Source organism: Lactuca saligna, chromosome 8, assembly GCF_052625555.1.
Source record: "Lactuca saligna cultivar CGN05327 chromosome 8, ASM5262555v1, whole genome shotgun sequence".
NCBI lineage: Eukaryota > Viridiplantae > Streptophyta > Magnoliopsida > Asterales > Asteraceae > Lactuca > Lactuca saligna.
Genome location: NC_136424.1, coordinates 14,869,884 through 14,889,529, shown reverse-complemented (window position 1 = coordinate 14,889,529; position 19,646 = coordinate 14,869,884). Strand labels below are relative to the sequence as shown.

The following is a 19,646-nucleotide window of genomic DNA, read 5'->3' as shown; positions in this document are numbered from 1 at the left end:
TAGCTTTTATTTCCGCTGTTTGATTTCTGGTTTGTGAACAAAGTGGATGTTATTATTATGTTTATTTAAAACTTAATGGATTTTGATTAAGTAATAGACTGAATTGGATTTTATATTAATGAAATGAGTTTTTAAAAGTATAAATTTATTGTAATTTTGGGGACGTTACAAGTTGGTATCAAAGCACAACTTGAGTGAAACAACCTCATTTTGGTGAGTTCTAAACTTAAGTTTGCAGCTCGAGAGTTATTTTAAAAGAAAGTTTTTTAAAAATAAAAGAAAAAGTTTTAGAAACGGAGATCGACGACAGAGTGTGTACAATCATTCAGAGCCATAAGAAAAGGTTAAACGATTCAATGTGGTTTATTACTTTCTATTACTTTCTAGGACATAATGTGTATGTATGCTAGAAAACCTGATATTGATATTTCACAGGCTATGTTGGATGTCGTTATGTGTTATTTGAAATTTGTGCTAGTACTGATAGGTTCTTAAGTGAATGCTTTAAGTTATATGCAATATGAACTAAATAGACTTAGAATGCCTAATTTAGCATGGTGTGCAACTCTCGTTTGAGTCCAACCGTTCTCGTGCATAATCTTTTATTCGAATGACTATCTTGTTTTACATTGTATATGATGGTGTATTCACGAGACGACACGTCGGGATTGGTGGAGACTCCATGTGATTTAGAGTAGCAGTGTAAGGGTGATTCCCATTAATTTAGGAAAAATGCAGCAAATTCTAGGATATAATGAATATGATAGAATTACCTGTTAGACTGTTTGCTTAAATGTTGTTAGCTTTGTGCTAAGAGAAGTTTGTATTGATATTAGCTAATTATTAAGCGAATATGTTAGATTGCATGCTATAAAAATTAAATAGTTTTAAAATGTTTGATTCGACTCTATTGCGCTACTCTCATTTGAGTCTAACCATTGTGGTGTAGGATCTTTCAGTAAAAACACTTTAATTTTTGTCGCATTTAATTGTATTCGTAAAATAGTTAGTTGACATTAGTAGAAATTTCTTCCATGTCTTATAGCAGTGTGGGGTGGGATTCCTAATAACACATGTTAGTGTATAAATGGGTGCTAGAATTGTCGGCGAGAAACGACTTGGTCACTTCGGGACGGGTCTCGAAATGGATATGAATAGGTGTGGACGATAGTAGTAGAGCTCCTACTATTGAAAACATAGGATCCACACTCCGGTCCTTGTCCATACCTAAAAGTCCGTTAGGCGTTGTCCATACCTAAAAGTCTAATAGCTAGTACATGTGTCTAGGTTTCCACTTTCCAATCTTTTGTCCAAATATTAGAAAGCTTTAAAAAAGCTTAAGAGAAAAAGTTACAAGCTGTACATTCTATAGACAAACGAGATGGTGGTCTAATCTTTATATAAAGATTCGTTGCAGATGTGCTTGCCGGAAACCAACTAAGGCGAACCAGAACCAGCTTCAAGATCAGCATCCCCTTCTCTATATCCAACCGACCAAGTATCCACTTTCTTTAACGAAGCTGCAAACTCCTCAAAGCCCACCACAAAACCACTTTTCTCACATGGCGGAGCTAAAATCTCCGGCAAGGGTATCTCTCCCTCCAAGTACCTAATCACCTGCCTCATACTCGGCCTGAATGATGGTTCATCACTAGAACACATCAACCCAAGCTTCAACACCATCATAACCTCGACTTGATCGAACTCTCCTTTCAACCTTGAATCCACCACCTCAAGTAACCTCCCTTCTCGCCACTTATCCATCACCCAATCCACCAAAATGAGCTCCTCCGGTGAGGCTTTGAGTTCAATGGGTCTCCGGCCACATACAACCTCTAACAATAAAGCTCCAAAAGCAAACACATCGGAACTCGTGGTGGGCTTCCCGGTTCGAGTCAGCTCAGGAGCCATGTAACCCAGTGTACCGACCACTTTGGTGGTGGTGGGGTGCGAACCATGGTCGTATAACTTAGCCAACCCGAAGTCACCTAAACGGCCATTTAAGTCCGAATCTAGTAACACATTTCCGGCTTTAATGTCTCTGTGGAGCACAGTTTGTTCCCAACCCTCGTGAAGATACAGTAATCCGTTTGATACATCGTTTATGATTTTGAATCTTTGCTCCCAACTCAAAATCGTTTTTGGGTTGTTGAAAATATAATTATCTAAGCTGCCATTTGACATGAAATCATAAATCAGCAAAAACTCACCTTTTCTTCTACTCCAACCCAACAATTGAACAAGATTCCGGTGCCGGAGCCGGCCAATTGTTGAAATCTCCGACGCGAATTCCTTCTGCCCATGTTTTGATTCCTTCAGAATTCGCTTCAGTGCGATTTGGGTAGTCGAATTAGGCAAAACCCCTTTGTAAACCTTACCGGATCCACCATATCCGAGCATTTCTTTCTCGTGAAAACCCTTTGTAGAATCCTTCAAATCCTTGTAAGAATACTTTTGAGGGCCCACATCAAGCTCCCAATCTTCAACCAGGTCTACGTGATTGAATTGTTTGAAAACATAAACAGCACCGCCGATCGTGATGATGAAAAAAGCTAATATTATCGAAACAGAAAGCCCAATTATGAAACCTCTTTTATTCTTTTTAAATGATGGAAGTGAAGGGAGGTGATGAAGATTCAACGATTTTGCTTTTCCGGTCATGTTGAAGCTCCATCCGAAGACATAATGGGAGCTAGCAAGAAGACCCGTTGAAGCAGAAAACCCAACGTACATAAAATCTTGAAAAACCGGCGACAAGTCCACCGGGAGAGATAAGATCGGCGTACTGGGTTTTTTTGAATACATGGAAAGAGTGATATTCAATTGGGGTATGTCAGCATCATAATCGATCCAAGCTTGAATCTTTTTCCCACTATGTAAACAAATCTCCTGTTTTGTTGAATCCCCATCAACAAAAAACCCAGCTCTGGTCGAATTCACCGATCTCATACGATTAATGTTAACACCGACGTGATTATCATCGATATCAACGAATTCGTAATCTTGAACGGTGTCAAATTCTACCGCAAAGAGGTGATTAGATGAATTCCCATTGAGGCTGCAATTAAGGAGGCCGAGGTATTGACTGGGTTGAGCTCCGGCGAGGTCTTTGGTCGGAGAGATTGTAAAAGCTAAGCCATGACCCCCGAGCTGTCTGTACTTGGGCACGACGGCGAATACGAAAGAAGTGGAGAAAGAGAGAGACGCCCCCGTTGTGGGACTCTTGAAACGAATCGGATCAGGGTAAAACCCCCGGCCAATCAAACGAGAGCGGACATCCGTAAGCCTGAGAATACCATCGTCGGTGATCTCTGCAACTCCGTTCATGGTTATGTTGGTGGAAGCGCAGTTTTTGAAACCATTATAGAAGAACGACTGTGAGAAGGACGGTGGGATTGAGAAAGATAGATGAAGAAGAAGAAGAAGAAGCGGTGAGAGCAACATTTGTGGATCATGTGAGCAAAGCAAAGAGTAGAGTGAGAGTGAGAGAATTTGAGAATTGAGAGGGATGATAAATTGATAACGAGATATGGTGTTTGAGTTCAATTGTTACACGTGTTTCTTAACATAAACGAGCTCTTTTAAGTGGAAGAAAGTGAGTGGGTGTACTTATGAACTTGGTGGTTTTTTATTTGGCTTTTGCTTCACCTTCACCAACTTATGCATGTTTTGAGATTTGAGTTATCCTTAAAATAGTATATCAAACAATTCCGATTTTTACTATTTTGTTTATTGAAAAAGCAATTTGGGTATTTGATATATCTTTTTATCTTTCAACGTGACAAAAGCATTCTAGATGAAGTTGTAGGTGGTTGACTGACATTTGTGTCTGATCTTTCCAGAGAGCCTTTGAAACAGGTGGCATCGGTGACCTTCAACGCATTAATTTTCATGTGTCTTCTTGCCCAACATATTTCCACGTTTTAGATATGATTGTATGAATCTTTTAACCGATCAATCTTTCTGTATTCTTTAATATGAGAAATATTACCATTTGATATGTGACTATCATGCATTCTCGCGTACCCACTCACATGGTCGCACCGGCCTCGTGATAGAAAGTTCGGGTTACACTATCGCCAGATACATTGAACTTAAACAAAGGGTATGAGAGGTAAACTTTTCTTATGTAGACCATATCATCATTTCACTCATTTTTCTTTTATTCATATAAAACCAAAGGAATTGTCCCTACCTCTCTTTTTATAGACCAAACGTTGTTATTTTCCGCATTTCGTCAATGTCCATGCTGAAATCCGATGCACCCGAAGAAGTCGCTTTTCCCTTTCTCTTTGCTTTGTCCCTACCCATTGGGGGGACAATTTCTTCTAGCTCGAGTTCGTCATCCTGATTTAAATCTAGATCGAACCGAGCATCGGAGGAGGTTGTGTGACCACTAGAACCCGTTTTCGTTCACTTTGATTGTTGGACTCCAAAAATAAAAAATTTCTCGTATTTTTTCCACCTAAGACATTGTCTTCCCGGTTGTGGACTTTTGTCTTCCCGGTTGTGCGACACCCTTGTGCGCTTGTTGTTTTCCTTTGTGTCGTTGTGGGCAGTGTTGTAAAACTCGCCGAGTTGGTCGATTACTCCTTCGAGTACTCGCTACTCAGCCCCTTACCGAGGCGAGTTACAAAATCCCGAGTACTCCCCGATCGGGTCCTTACTGAACTGAGCAATGTTGTAAAACCAGATCAACTTGGTGATTAATATGTATAATATACTTAACAATTTATTATTTAACACATACACATGGGATTATTACTACATATATATCTTAAATTTCAGTAATTATTCATGAAGTGAAACCATTATGTGTTTTTCAGTTTTTGTGTATTCACATGTATCTTATTTTTTTATATATTTCAATCAAATTAAGATCTTAACTTATGATTTTAACGTATATAAGTTTCCTAAAAATATTTCTACGTGAATTACCAAATCCGAGTACTCCCCGAGTACTCGTTACTCGGTAGTCAGCCGAACAGGTACCGAGTAACGAGTTCTACAACCTTTGTTGTGGGGGTGGTGTGGGTTAAGTTTCGGGAACCATCTTTCTTCTTCTGAGTCATCCAACTCATCGACAAGTTGGAATTGTTGTTGGGTTTGGGTTTGAGTTTCGGTTTGGTTTTGGGGTTGGGTTTGAATTTGAGGTTGATTTGGCAATTGTTGATCCAGAAAAACAACAAAGTTTGAAAACATTTGTGACGTAACATTTGAAACTTGGATCAGGTAACATTGTCTAACATTTTGGTATCGAAATTGTAGTGGAGATTGAATGGGAGCATCGAGTTGGAGGCGATAAACTCCTTGAGATGATGAATCGATAGCAAAAATGTTTCGAGTTGGGATGTTTAAACTCGAACCATGACTTCTTTTCCTTCGATCGGAAGTTGGGGGTTTGTTCATCGGGATTCTTTTTTTCTTAGAAGAAAATAGAGGGAATAGAGGTTTGTTTAAATGTTGATTGAAGGTAAATAGTTTGGTATTTATAGGTGCTTAAAAAGGTAAAAGAAAGGTTTAAATACATATATCCGTTAGTAAAAAAAAGGAAATTTTTTTACCTTTAAACAACGGCTAATTCAAAGAAAAAAAATATTCCGGCCAATGATCGACGGAGAGAAAACGCGGGAGAGCCTCCCCTCACCGGTTCCTGCGTCACCCTTTCCCACACCGACGGTGCGGTGTTCCGTCGGGCGGGAAGCTACCTGCGACCCTTTCCTACTTCCATTCCATCCAACCTTAGGGTATTTATAATACACTAAGATACTAAGATTCATTGAGTTCAATAAACTGTCACATTATTTTTTTTAAATCCATAAAACTCTATCATTTTTTTCCTAAAATGTATTAAACTCTACAAAGTTCAATAGAATATTACAAAAGGTAATATATATATATATATATATATATATATATATATATATATATATATATATATATATATATATATGAATTCCAAATCAATTTAATATCAAGGTGGCATGTCATAATGGTATAGTTTCATCTATTAAATGACATCTACATTTGTCATCAATTAAATGACACATACATTTGTCATCATATTCAATTCTCCTATTAAACTTATCATTAAGTATGTTTTTATATGAGGTCATCCACAATAGGAGTTGTATGAGAGTTTAATGGAATAACTGTGAATATAATATAAATGAGAGAGATTGTGGAGTTGAATGACCATTGAATGGTGTAATGGAATTGTAATTGAAAATTTATGAATTTTTTAAGAATTAAAGTGAATGTGTATATTCTCTTTCCTAGTTGGCAATTCATACAACTGTCCATGAGTTTAATCCATTGGAAATGGTCTGAGTTCAATAGATTATCACATCAATACATATGCACTATATAATTTTACCTATAAAACTCTATACTCCATTAAAATTCATATAGTTCAATGAGTTGTCACGTCATATATCATTTTCTTATTACTTATTATTATTTTGTAAAAAAATAATTGGCATATAATTAAAATTTAAAAACTACAATTTCAAATAACATTTTAAAATTTCCAAATTTCAAATTTTAAATAAAAATAAAAATTAGTATTGATACCAATATTAAGGTGTAGATCCGGTGAGCATTCCAAAAATGGTAAGGAAAACAAACACAGTTCTCTAACCCCCCCCTCCCCCCCCCAACCCCCAACCCCCAACCACCACCACCACTTTCGTCTAAGGAACAATCGCCAAACTTAATACTTTGTCGTTATGCGTTCGCAGTCGTTGCACGTTAAACGTAATACGAACTCGAAGATTTAATCATATGTGACGAACATCTATGGAGTGCCATTTAATTGGGTTTTTCAATTTAATTTTGTTTTTACCGTCCTGTTGTATATGTTTTAAAATAGTATTTTTTTTTTTTTTAAAAACTTATATATATATATATATATATATATATATATATATATATATATATATATATATATACCTTTTTTTGTTTTTGTTTTTTTTTTCTTTTTACTACATATTTGAATTTACTGGTGTTTTTTGTTTTTTTATTCTTTTTATTTTTATGTTTTTGAACTAAATATCAGTTCGAGTTTTTTAATATTTAACAATTATAAAAGTTTTGAATCAAAAAAATATTAAGCATCATAATATTTTCAGTTCATACTACTTTTAGATGATACCATTTTTGGATCATAAATTTTTCGATCAAATTATTTTGATAGTATTTTTGGATCATATCATTTTTTAAATCACATGATTTTGGATCAATAAGGCTAGGTTTTCAAGAAGGCTAGGTTTTCTCTCAAGGAACATTTTAGGACTAATGAAGGCTGATCAATAACAAACCACACGGGTTAATGACCTTTAAATACCCCCAAAAACACGATCAGCCCATGGGCCGGAGGCGCATCGTGCCTTTTAAAGGGCGTATCACGCCCCATGCGATAAATTCCAGATTTTCGATTTTTTTAGATTTTGCGATTAATTCCTTCAGGTTCAGTCTTTGCTTCTACCTTTCCTTGAACTATAAAACCCCCAATCAAATAGTAGAAAAAGAAACATCATCGAAACTTGGATGATACAATTAGAAATCTACAAAACACAAAAACCTCCAATAGACCTTTTGCCAAATGTGTGACATCCCTAATTTCACGGCCATAATAGAACGATTTCGCTTATGCTTTTATAATAAAATCAAAGTAATCTTTCAAAGAAAAGTGTTGTAGAATTTGTTCCTAGAAAAACATGATAAACATATTATCGAAACATTTCCGAAGAAATGTATTTTGTTTATATTAAAACTTTGGGATGTCATTGTCAATACAGAAACATAAGCATAAAAAGATCTTACATTCATTTACACTAATGATACACGTCTCTTTTAATCTCTCAGTGTAATGTAGCTTCGTATCGACACCTGTGATACAAATAAGCTAAGTGGGTCAGGTTGGGAAACCTGGTGAGCAAATAGAGTGTTCAACCCACAATAATTAAATTCATTAATTTTATCAAATCAATCATCCCGATTCCCCATTCCCGTTATCCTCACTTTACGTCCCAAAAGCATCTATTATAAGAGACCTAGCCTAAGGATTTTCATCGGGGTGGACAACACTACTCAGGGGATTCCATAGCAATTTATGTCAAATAAGGCAACCATGAGGGGATGGAGTACACCTGGTGAACACGTAGTTCAAATAAACACCTACAGGTTGTGAGCCTGTCAGCGTTCCACTAGACTGTCTAGAATAGTCCGGGGTCGTGATTTATACTCTGCTCGATGAGTGGATCATCGTCAACATCGAGGCCTCTCATCATTTTATTTCATCACACCCCAACTATTTCATCTACCCATGTTTTACCCCAACATATTTGTAGATATAATATATATATATATATATATATATATATATATATATATATATACAGTTTAAATCATTTAAAACATGTATACAACGTTCATCCAACATAGATATCAGGTAAATAAATAATATGCACACATAACACATAATTTATATAAAATACTTTATATCTATGTGTAAGATGAAAATAACTATGTAATCACATTAGTAGCGTGAGTTGATAGAATCTAACTAGAAATGACTGGCAGTTCGTGATCGTCGAGCTCGGGATGCGGAAACGACCTTCAGAGAGAACGAAAATAGAAGGTGTAATGAAAGAATGGGTCGCGACTGCTATTTATATGATGATTTTGGCTCTCTCGCATCGTGAGAATCAATGCTCACATTGTGAGTCATGGCTGTATCATCTTGTAGACTTGCCATATGTTTTTATAGCTCCGAAATGTGTCTAGACGACTTCTCACTTCGTGAGAATGATATGCTCACGTCATGAGCTTCCAAGAATCATCGCGTAGCCTTCCCAGGTGTTTTATAGGCTCGATTAGTGCCCGTTTGACTCCTCACGTCATGAGAATTAATTTTCACGTCATGAGTCCAGACATATTAGGGTTTCTGACATGTGGCGTGCTCTCTGACATCTATATCTTCGGAAGGTCGTAACTTTTGCATACGAGCTCCATTTTTTACGTTCTTTATATCCACGTGTAGGTCAAGATGTACTCTACAACTTTCATTAAGATTACTAAGGCTAAAAACTACTCTATCATAAACTAACCTTTTACGATTCTTGGTGTCGTGTCGGTTTTGTCGTGAAACTTCGATGGGTCATAACTTCTTCATTATAGCGACTCATCATGTCACTCTCTGTTTTCCAAGTGAGGTTCGGCCCATTCGTATGTTTCCATCGCACAAGCACTAAGTCGACCATCTTGCTTCGCAACCTCTTAGCCTTACGGTAAACAAATGCCTCAGGCTCTTCGATTACCTCTTATTTTCTTCCATCCTTAACTCCGAAAGTGGAATTATATCGGGAACTTCTCCTGTACACTTCCTTAAGTAACACACATGGAAAGTATTATGAATACCATCTAGTTCTTCTGGTAACTCCAGCCTATAATCTTGGTTCCCAATCCTGTGAAGAACTTTGAATGGTCCAATAAACCTTGGACTCAACTTTCCTATTTTCCCAAATCTTATAAGTGTTGGATTTATTGTCTAAGCTCATACTATAATTGGTATGTACTTGACCCGAGAGTAGCATGGTCCATTTGGTTTGCATGGCACCGGAACAATTTGGAGGATGGATTTTTGAGAAGAGGATATTTATGATTTAGTAATATATTATAAGTTCTAATATATTAATATGAAATCGTATTATTTAATTAGTATTGATCAAGTATTATTTTGGATTAATTTTGTGATCAAAAGAGACTAATTAAATAAATAGGTATGGATTTGGTAAATCATTCATTCTTATAAAGTGGGCTTATGACCCATAGGTCTTCATGTTGGGCTAAACCCATGTGGTGAACCATGGATACTCCATGGAGGTTAAAACCCATGGAACATAAGGAATATGGAAAGTCATGCACATTAGGGTTTGCATGGAGTAACCCTAGTTGTGCCACACTATATAAAGAACCCCATAGCTACCAAAATTGGAACTGAAGTGAAAATAAAGAGGGCTAGCCGATTGTGAGTGCAAGTATACTTCTCTCAAGTTCTTCCAAGTGTTGGTGGTGTTGTGTGAAGCATTTGAGGTATCACACTTGGGGTGCTAGGCTCTTAAAGGCTTAAGGAATCAAACTACAAGAAAAGGTATGACATTCTACTATATTTTTGTATTAAATATACTTCATGGTATGCTAGTTAGGATGGAACCTTGGAAAAATCAAAGTTTGCATGTATAATAGAGAAAACATAGATCCAAGGTTTCTAGGGTTGCATGCATAGCTTAGGAGTGTTAGAATGCTTAAAACCCTTCAGTGGTATCAGAGTCTAGGCTTGTTTTCAATTATACTTGATGCAACTTGTGTTTGTAGATTGAAAAATTGAATTTTTGGCTGTCTGGACAGTGGACTCACCGAGTCCAACACAAATTCATCCAACTCGCTGAGTCAGTTCATGCACTCGACGAGTTTGTGCTCCAGATTTCAGATTTTCGACTTTTAAAGCTGGAATTGGACTAGGATCATTACCCTAAACTGTTTTTGAACTTATAAACCTATTTTTGGTGTGGTAATGATCATGCTAATACAATTGCAAAGATAATTGTCAAAGTTTCAAGTATTATATTAGTTTATATGATTCTTGAAAATTGTTGATTTGAATTATCCATGCTTATGAGTTTTGGTAGATCATATTATTTAACACTTGCTTGTTAGTTTAATTGTTGATCTAAATGCCTTTTAATGGACTCCATAACTTGTCCTCGAGTTGTGGAATTCCAAGAGTCTTTTCCTTAAAAGTCATTAAAAATCACAAGTTACAGAAATGAAAGGTTTTGAATAGTTTCAAAACTTGCGTTCAAGTTTTGGAATTTGTAAAGTCAGTTTAGAAAACTTTAATTCCAAACCCTAGAATTTTAAAAGTTTAAAATTCAATCTTTATACTTTATAGTATTATAAGTTAATTATATATATATATATATATATATATATATACACATATACATACATACATATACATATATATATATATATATACATACATACATACATATATGGAAGATCGAGTCAGTCTTACCGTTAGTAGGACTCATTCACGAAGCCGGTCTATAAGGGGGTATAAGGTTACTGCCTATAAAATGGCAGTTTAATGGGTGTCCACTCTCACCCACCGCTTCCTTGACTGGTGGATAGTCGTTAGCCGAACGGGTATGATAGGACTATAATTCTCATTAAGTATAATGATAATAATGTAACTAAATGTTTTATTAAATTCATAATCTTAGTTACTTTAGGAAAATGTGAAATTGATGCTAATCCATGAAAATTGCACTTTGCACCTTACCAAGTCGTTAATGGAGCGTGTGTGGTTAATCGGCACACTAACTTGGACTAGTAAGGATGGCAAAGGGTGGCTCGATGTTTATCATAAGATCAATGGAGCACGTGTTGTTAACTGGCACATTGATTGGGAGATAAAGTCGAGAGTACCAAGCATATTTTGCATGATTATTCACACCTTGTTTGTGATCCTCGGTATCCCAGTCACAAACCGGAAGGGCATAATCGAGATTTAAATATGTCATTGAATTGTTCAATGAATCTCAAAGGATCTAGGAGTTTCAATCCAATTAAAACCTAATATCTATTTCATTTTTCATGGTGGAAATTGGTAAATCGTCATTTACCTACCTTCAAATATTTTGCAAGTTAGATTAAGGCATCCCTCTTCCAATTTATAAAATATTGTGTTGGGTCCTAGCCTTAATATTTCATTTGGGTGTTTTATTAAGGACTCTTTATCTAATCTAAACTTTCTCTTTTCCTTTTTTTTTTCAGATGTCTTCCAACACTGCTTCTGGCTCAAACCCTACTGGCTCCTTCTCTCTCATGAACCTTTTTGAGAGAGTCATCTTCGATGGTTTCAACTTCAATGATTGGATTAGGAACATCATGATGGCCACTCGCTATGAGGACAAGGAATATGTCCTTGATAAGGAGCTAAAGGAAATTGATGAGTCTTCTGCTACTCCCGAGGAGATTGCTGAATTTAGGGCACATGAGAAGGATGCCACCAAGGTAGCTTGTATCATGCTCGCCACAATGTCGGTAGAACTCCAAAAGTCCTATGAGGACTTCTACCCTTTTGAGATGCACCAGGACCTGATGGAAATATACCATCCGAGTGCTCGTCAAGAGAGGTATGAAATAATCTCTTCCATGATAACAACAAGAATGAAGGATGGTGAACCCATCACGGGCCACTTGCAGAAAATGCAAATGTTTGTGCACTGTCTGCTAAAGTTAAATGTGAACTTTCCTGAGGAGCTGGCGATAGATTTCATTTTACACTCCTTACCTCCATGTTATGATCAGTACCGCATGACTTATCATATGAACAAGGAGAAAGTCACACTTAGCAAGCTTCAAGGGCTTTTGAGGACCACTGAGAATGGTCACAAAGGTAAAAATGTTGTTTCTACTCCTACCGCAACAACCCCTGTTCTGGCAGTAGGACAAGGGAAAGGGAAGAAGAGGAAGGTTCCCTCAAAGAGCTGCAAGGGAAAGTCTCTTGATGGATCCTCTTCAAGTGGGACCAAGGCTGGTTCTGTTGCTACCATTTCCATTCCTAAGGAAGCAGAGTGTTTCTACTATCATGACAAAGGGCACTGGAAGTGAAGTTGTCCCAAATACTTGCGGGATGTTAAGGATGGGAAGGTTAAACCAACCCATGCATGTATTTATACTATTCTATGTAAAAACTCATCACATACTAACTCTTGGGTGCTTGACACAGGTTGTGGATTTCACATTTGTTCTGATGTGTAGGACCTAAAAAGAAGTAAGGATGTGGAGCACGGGAAAATAAACTTGATCATGGGGAATAGGATGGTTTCACCTGCCTCCAAGATTGGAGTTTACTCTTTATTGCTTAGTAGTGGGTTAGGGATAGATTTGAATAATTGTTACCACTCGTTTGATATGGAGAGAAATATTATTTCCTTTCATGCTTTATACAAACAAGGTTTCACATTTTCGTTTGATAATGAAATTGGTGTAATAAATGCTTATTATAATGATGTTTTTTATTTTAAGGCATTACCTTGTAATGGTGTATATGAAACTGTGAATGTTGTAGACAACTTAGGAAATGATGTGTTGCATATCGATTCTTCCAACGAATTTGATAAAGCATGCTTGTGGCACTGTCGTCTTGGACATGTCAGCAAGAAGCGCATAGGCCATCTCCAGAAGGTTGGAGTTTTGGAGTCATTCGACTTATGGTCGGATGATACTTGCGAATCTTGCTTGCTTAGACAGATGCCAAAATCACCCTTCACTGATACTTGTGAGATGGGTGAGGGTTTGTTGGATCTCATACACACCGATGTGTGTGAGCCCTTCAGAATCGCTACAAGGGATGCCAACCGTTTCTATGTGACTTTTACTGATGATTACACTAGATATGTCTATGTCTACTTAATCAAGCATAAGTCAGAAACCTATGAGAAATTCAAAGAGATTAAACAAGAAGTTGAGAATCAGCTAGGTAGGAAGATAAAGATGCTCTGATCCGATCGAGGTGGTGAGCATCTTAATATCGATTTCCTAGACTATCTTAACAAGTTTCGAATTAGTTCACAGTTTACACCACCTAGGACACAACAGCTTAATGGTGTGGCTGAGAGGCACAGTCGAACCTTGTTGGACATGGTTCATTCATGATGAGTCGAGCTTCATTACCAATCTCATTCTGGGGGTATGCCTTAGAGACTGCCACATATATCCTTAATTTAGTCCCTACCAAAAAGGTTTCCAAAACACCTCATGAGATGTGGACTGCGAAGGTTCCTACATTAGACCACATCAAGGTTTAGGGTTGTGAGGCTTTCGTGGAGCACGAGACTCACGACAAGCTTGAACCTCGGAGTGAGCGGTGTATTTTCATCGGCTACCCACAGAAATCCTTTGGTTATCTCTTCTACAAACCGAGTGACAATGTTATCTTCGTTGCTAGGAGATGAGTCTTAAGAGAGAGAGAGAGAGAGCTCATAGACCAAGGAGATAGTGGGAGGCAAATTGACCTTAAGGAACTTCAAGAGTCAAGCGGTGAAGGAACCTCAAACACTAACGATCAACCTGAGGAGGAAACTCCTATTGAGCTGATTGATGAGTATGTACCTCTGAGGCGGTCCAATAGATTTAGTGTTCCACCTGTGCTATATGGTTTCCATATAACATCTGAGGGTGACACATTTATCAGTGATAGCACATTGATAAATTTGGATGAACCAAACAACTACAAGGAAGCCATGGCATGCCCTGAGTCTATTAAATGAAAAGAGGCTATGGACAGCGAGATTCAGTCTATATATGACAATCGAGTTTGGAACTTGGTTGACAATGTACCATGTCGTAAGACAGTCGGGTGAAAATAGATCTTCAAGAAGAAGACCGACATAGATGAAAATGTACACACATATAAGGTGCAACTGGTTGTGAAGGGTTTTACTCAAATTCCAGGAGTTGATTATGATGAAACCTTCTCACCAGTAGCGAATATTAAGTCTATTAGGGTTATGCTAGCCATTTCTACATTTCATGATTATGAAATATGGAAAATGGATGTCAAAACCGCTTTCCTTAATGGAAAGTTGGCTGAGGATGTTTACATGAGTCAGCCAGAGGGTTTTGTCAATGCAAAGTACCCTAAAAGAGTGTGTAATCTTGAGAAATCTATTTACGGATTGAAACAAGCATCTCGTAAATGGAATCTTTGTTTCGATGAGAAAGTTAAAGAGTTTGGCTTTTTGATAAGCGAGGATGAGTCCTATGTATATGTCAAGGCTAGTGGAAGCATAGTTAGATTTCTGGTATTGTATGTGGATGACATACTACTCATAGGAAATGATATCCCAACATTACAGGAGGTTAAGTCCTGACTTGGGAAGTGTTTTGCTATGAAGAACCTCGAAAAAGCTGCCTATATTCTTGGGATAAGGATATTGAGAGACAGGAATAAAAGACTAATTGGAGTTAGTCAAAGTACCTACTTGGATAAGGTGTTGAAAAGATTCAGCATGCATGATTCCAAGAAAGGTGACTTACCGATGCAGAGAAACGCCAAACTGAGTAAAGAGATAGATGAGATCAGTCGAATACCATATGCTTCCGCTGTTGGCTCGATCATGCATGCTATGACTTGTACTCGCCCTGATGTGGCCTTTGCATTGAGCATGGTCAGCAGATATCAAGGGAACCCGGACAAGGCTCACTGGACCGCGGTAAAGAATATTCTCAAGTACCTACGGAAAACTAAAGACTGGGTCCTTACCCTCGGTGGGAGTGATGACTTGAGAATAGTAGGGTATAGTGACGCTAGCTTTCAGGTTGACAGGGATAATTTCCGCTCTCAGTCGCGATAGGTCTTTACCCTAAATAGAGGAGCAATAACTTGGAAAAGTTCCAAGCAGGATACAGTAGCTGATTCAACTTATGAATTAGAGTATATAGCAGCAAGCGAGGCGGCAAAGGAGGAAATATGGCTGAAGAACTTCATTAGAGACCTTGGAGTTGTACCAACTATAAAGGAGCCTATGGATATTTTCTTTGACAGCGAGAGTGCAGTTGCCTTAGCCAAGGAACCAAGGGATTACGGTAGATCCAGGCACATCAACAAAAATACCACTTCGATATACATCGAATAGAAGAAGTAATCCTCGTGGCAAAGAGGGTATCATCAGATGAGAACTCGACAGATCCTCTCACGAAGGGACTGAGTAGGGTTAAACATTTACAGCATGCGAGGCACATCAGGCTGAAGGATGATATTAGTTTTAATGATTAGATAGATTTTGAAACTTGTAATAGTTGAAATATAATTGACATTTGATGCTTAAATAAAAGATGTTTTTTTTATTTACTAGTATGGTATTGTCATGTGTCAATCGTTTACTATTGTTTCATTTTTCAAGTTGTAACGCCCCGATTCTCAGGTATTGTTAAAATATAAGTTTTTGGACTAGGCCCTACTCGACGAGTTGGTTTACCTACTCATCGAGTAGCAGTGAGAAGGATCGCGGGTTAAGTGACCTACTTGACGAGTCCATAATGGGACTCGACGAGTAGGAGCTGGCAAGTGAAACCCTAATTCCTGGGGTTTGCACCCCTATTTAAAGGGACCTTAGCCTCCCTTGGTCCTCCTTACAGTTCTAAAGAACCCTTGTGAGCCTTATTCGTGTGTGTGTGTCTTGTGTGTGTGTGTTTGAAGCTTGAAAGAGAGTCCTTGGAGGGAGTAGACTTGGAAGAAAAGAAGATTAAAGCAATTGGAGTGTGGGAATCAACACTCATATCAGATATCAACTTCAAAAGGTACCCAAACCGTCATTCTCCTTATAAATATCCTTTATTGGGTGAGTTTAGGGTTTTCATGAAATATCAAGCTAGTATGATGAGCTATGGGCCAGATCTGAAGTTATAACTTCAGATCTGGACTCTCTTTGGATTCTAGAAGCATAAAGTTGCAGCTTTAATCGTGATTGAGGTCCCCTTTGTGCATAAAGACCCATCAATAGCTTAGATTTGCCATTTTGAGCCTTTAAAGCCATGCATGCACGTAAAGTTTGCAACTTTACGTGATAAGCATGCCCTAGAAGCTTGGGTCTGTGATTTGGAGCCGCTGCATGGCTCAAAATGGATATGTATGGAAAGAGGACTCAATGGACTCGACGATTCGCAGGGTCGACTCGATGAGTCGCATGAAGATGGCCATTGAACTCGACGAGTTGGTTGAACAACTAGGAGGGTCCGATGAAGATTGTCATGAGACTCGACGAGTTGAAGAACAACTCGGCGAGTTAGATGAGTTTTAACCAAGAATAATGTTTGCGAGTATATCCATCGAGTCGTAGGGAGGGAACTCGACGGGTGATCTTAAGGTCTGATCGGGATTCGAAGGAACTCGATGAGTCACCTCGATGACTTGACGATTTGGATTGTGCTTCAAAGGACTCGGCGAGTAGTTGGGTGTACTCGGCGAGTTGAGGTCAACATGGACTGTTGATGTAACGCCCGTAGATCCGGGCTAGTCAATTTAGAGACGATAAGCATCAAAAATGACTTTTTGATGGAAGATTATTTAGAAGTATTAATCTTAACCAAGTTGTAGTATATGTCACAAGGTTTTCGTGCATATAAAGAACGCCAAAATCCGAGTTATAACGAAGAAGTTATGACCTGTCGAAGTTTCGCGACAAAACCGACACGACCTAGCGTGACCCAACGCGACGTAAATAGTGAATTTAAGGTAGATAGATATCTAGCCTTAGTGATCTAAACGAGAGTTGAAGATTTCTTCAATAGTAGTCCAACGATAAAAAGACAGACGAAAACAGAGTTCAGATGAAGGAGTTATGAATTTCGAACGGATTTTTCCTGTCCCGGCCTACTATAGATAATATATAAGTAATATACTTATAATATATTAAAAATAAAGTCAAAATTAGCCAATGGAGTCTAAACGATAGTTGTAGAGCATAATCTCACCTTCGCGGCGATATAAAGAACGTCGAAAACGGAGTTCGTATGCGAAAGTTATGAATTTCTGAAGTTCGGGGCGCGAAACCCCAAAACTGTTAGAGACCACGACGTGGCAAGCAGTGCCAAGATGTGGCAAGTGTCCTAATACCTCCGGGAGGCTCCAGATGCAACTTGGGATGACGCATGCAGTGACGACCAAGCCCACGACGTGGAAAAAGGTTGCCACGACGTGGCAAGGGCCAAATTTGCCCTATAAATAGATTTGAAGGGCCAACCGTTTAGGGTTGCTATTTTCTCTCTTCTCTCTCCCGTTTTACCTCGATTTGCGTGCCAGAAGTACCCCTAAGCCCCGGTAATATCCCCGAGTCCCGAAGCAAGTCCCGAGATCCCGAAGATCCCGAGAAGTGTGGTTTCTGAGCCGAAGCTCTGCCCGCGAGAAGTTTGATTTTTGCGGAGATCTTCCATATCTACCGAAGAATACTACTTCTGCAAGTCGTAGTGCTGTCCGATCATCTTCTGATCAAGTGAGTGTATACTACCTTTCATAAACACGATAATAATACAAGTATGGTTTGAGCGTATTAAGTTTATTGTTGTTTATATGTGTAAGTGTGTAGTTACTTTCTTCTAACACATAAATATGACGTATTTGCTATGAGATACGTGCTATGTGTTTATATGTTATTTGTATATTTGAGATGGGCATGGAAATTGGAGTTTTATACAGGTGTTAAATGATTTAAACTGTGTAAGTATTTATATCTACAAAATTGTTGGGTAGAACATAGGTAGATGGAATAGTTGGTGACTATGGAGTTAGCGCCTATTGTATAAACCTTGGCGACTATGGAGTTAGCGCACGTTGAGTAAACCTTGGCGACTATGGAGTTAGCGCACGTTGATTAAACCTTGGCGACTATGGAGTTAGCGCTTGTTGAGTAAACCTTGGCGACTATGGAGTTAGCGCTTGTTAAGTGAACCTTGGTGACTATGGAGTTAGCACCAGATAACTATGGATTTAGTACTTGATAAATAAGCTTTGGAAGCAATGGAATTCATGCCAAATTCCTTACGAATAAATGAATGAAGGATAGTTGGTTCTTAGGGTAAAACCTTAAGGAGATAATGGGGATGGGTAATTGGGTTGATTGTTTGCTGATTACATATAATAATTATATTATTATGGGTTGAAAACCCTATATGCTCACCAGGCTCCCAAGCCTGACCCACTTAGTTTTCTTTTCATTATAGGTAATGGCACAAGGGTATAAGTTGGTGGACTTGACGAGAGATTTTGGATTATAGATCAGTAGTTGAATAACTATTGTAAGGTCTATTTTATATTGTTTATGCTTTTGGTCTGCATCGAACATGACATCCCAAGGTTTTATTATTTAATGAAAATACATTCTCTTTGAGAAATGTTTTGATGAATTTTATCATATTTTATTTTGGGAACAAATTCCGCAACTCTTTTAATCAAAAGGATTTACTCTGATTTTATAAAACAAAGCATAAACAAATCGGTCTTTTCTGGCCGTGAAATTGGGGATGTCACAGTTGACCTTGGCTAAGGACTTTGACTTTGACCAGGGGTTGACTATTGGGTTATGGAGTACCTTATAAGGTTAAAGACTCATGTGTATATTGAACTATGGTTATAGGTGGTGGGGTCGGTGTCGAGTGATCCGAGAGTTGGAGTTTACCTTCCGAGTCGACATCTGCGAGGTGAGTTACCCTCACTATATCGATAGGGTCTACGGCACCAAGGTCGGCCCTTTAATTGTGATTGTTATGGTATGTTGCATGTGGTCATGAATTGTTAGTTTGGAATCGAGGCAAACAGTATGTTATGCTTTTATGATCCGTAGGGGTTGGTGTGATAGTAACCTGCTAGGTCGGTACTCTAGTTACAGGAGAATTCTATGATTATGATCAATGAGATAGATATGTTTGATGTTTGAATATGTCAGTATATGATTGTTATGCGCACATGGTTATTTGCTTGTTGGTTGGGTTGAGGCGGTCCTACTTTGTGCTGAAGGCCATCATACCCTATGCGCAGTCCGGGGAGACTGTAGGCCCACGTGGTGGACCAGTCATGC

General features: G+C 38.1%; 1 pseudogene; it reads right to left on the bottom strand.

Moving 5' to 3' along the window:
* Positions 1-991: 991 nt before the first annotated feature.
* On the bottom strand, positions 992-3,644 carry LOC145012096 (L-type lectin-domain containing receptor kinase S.4 pseudogene; annotated as a pseudogene).
* Between the last annotated feature and the right edge of the window lie 16,002 nt (positions 3,645-19,646).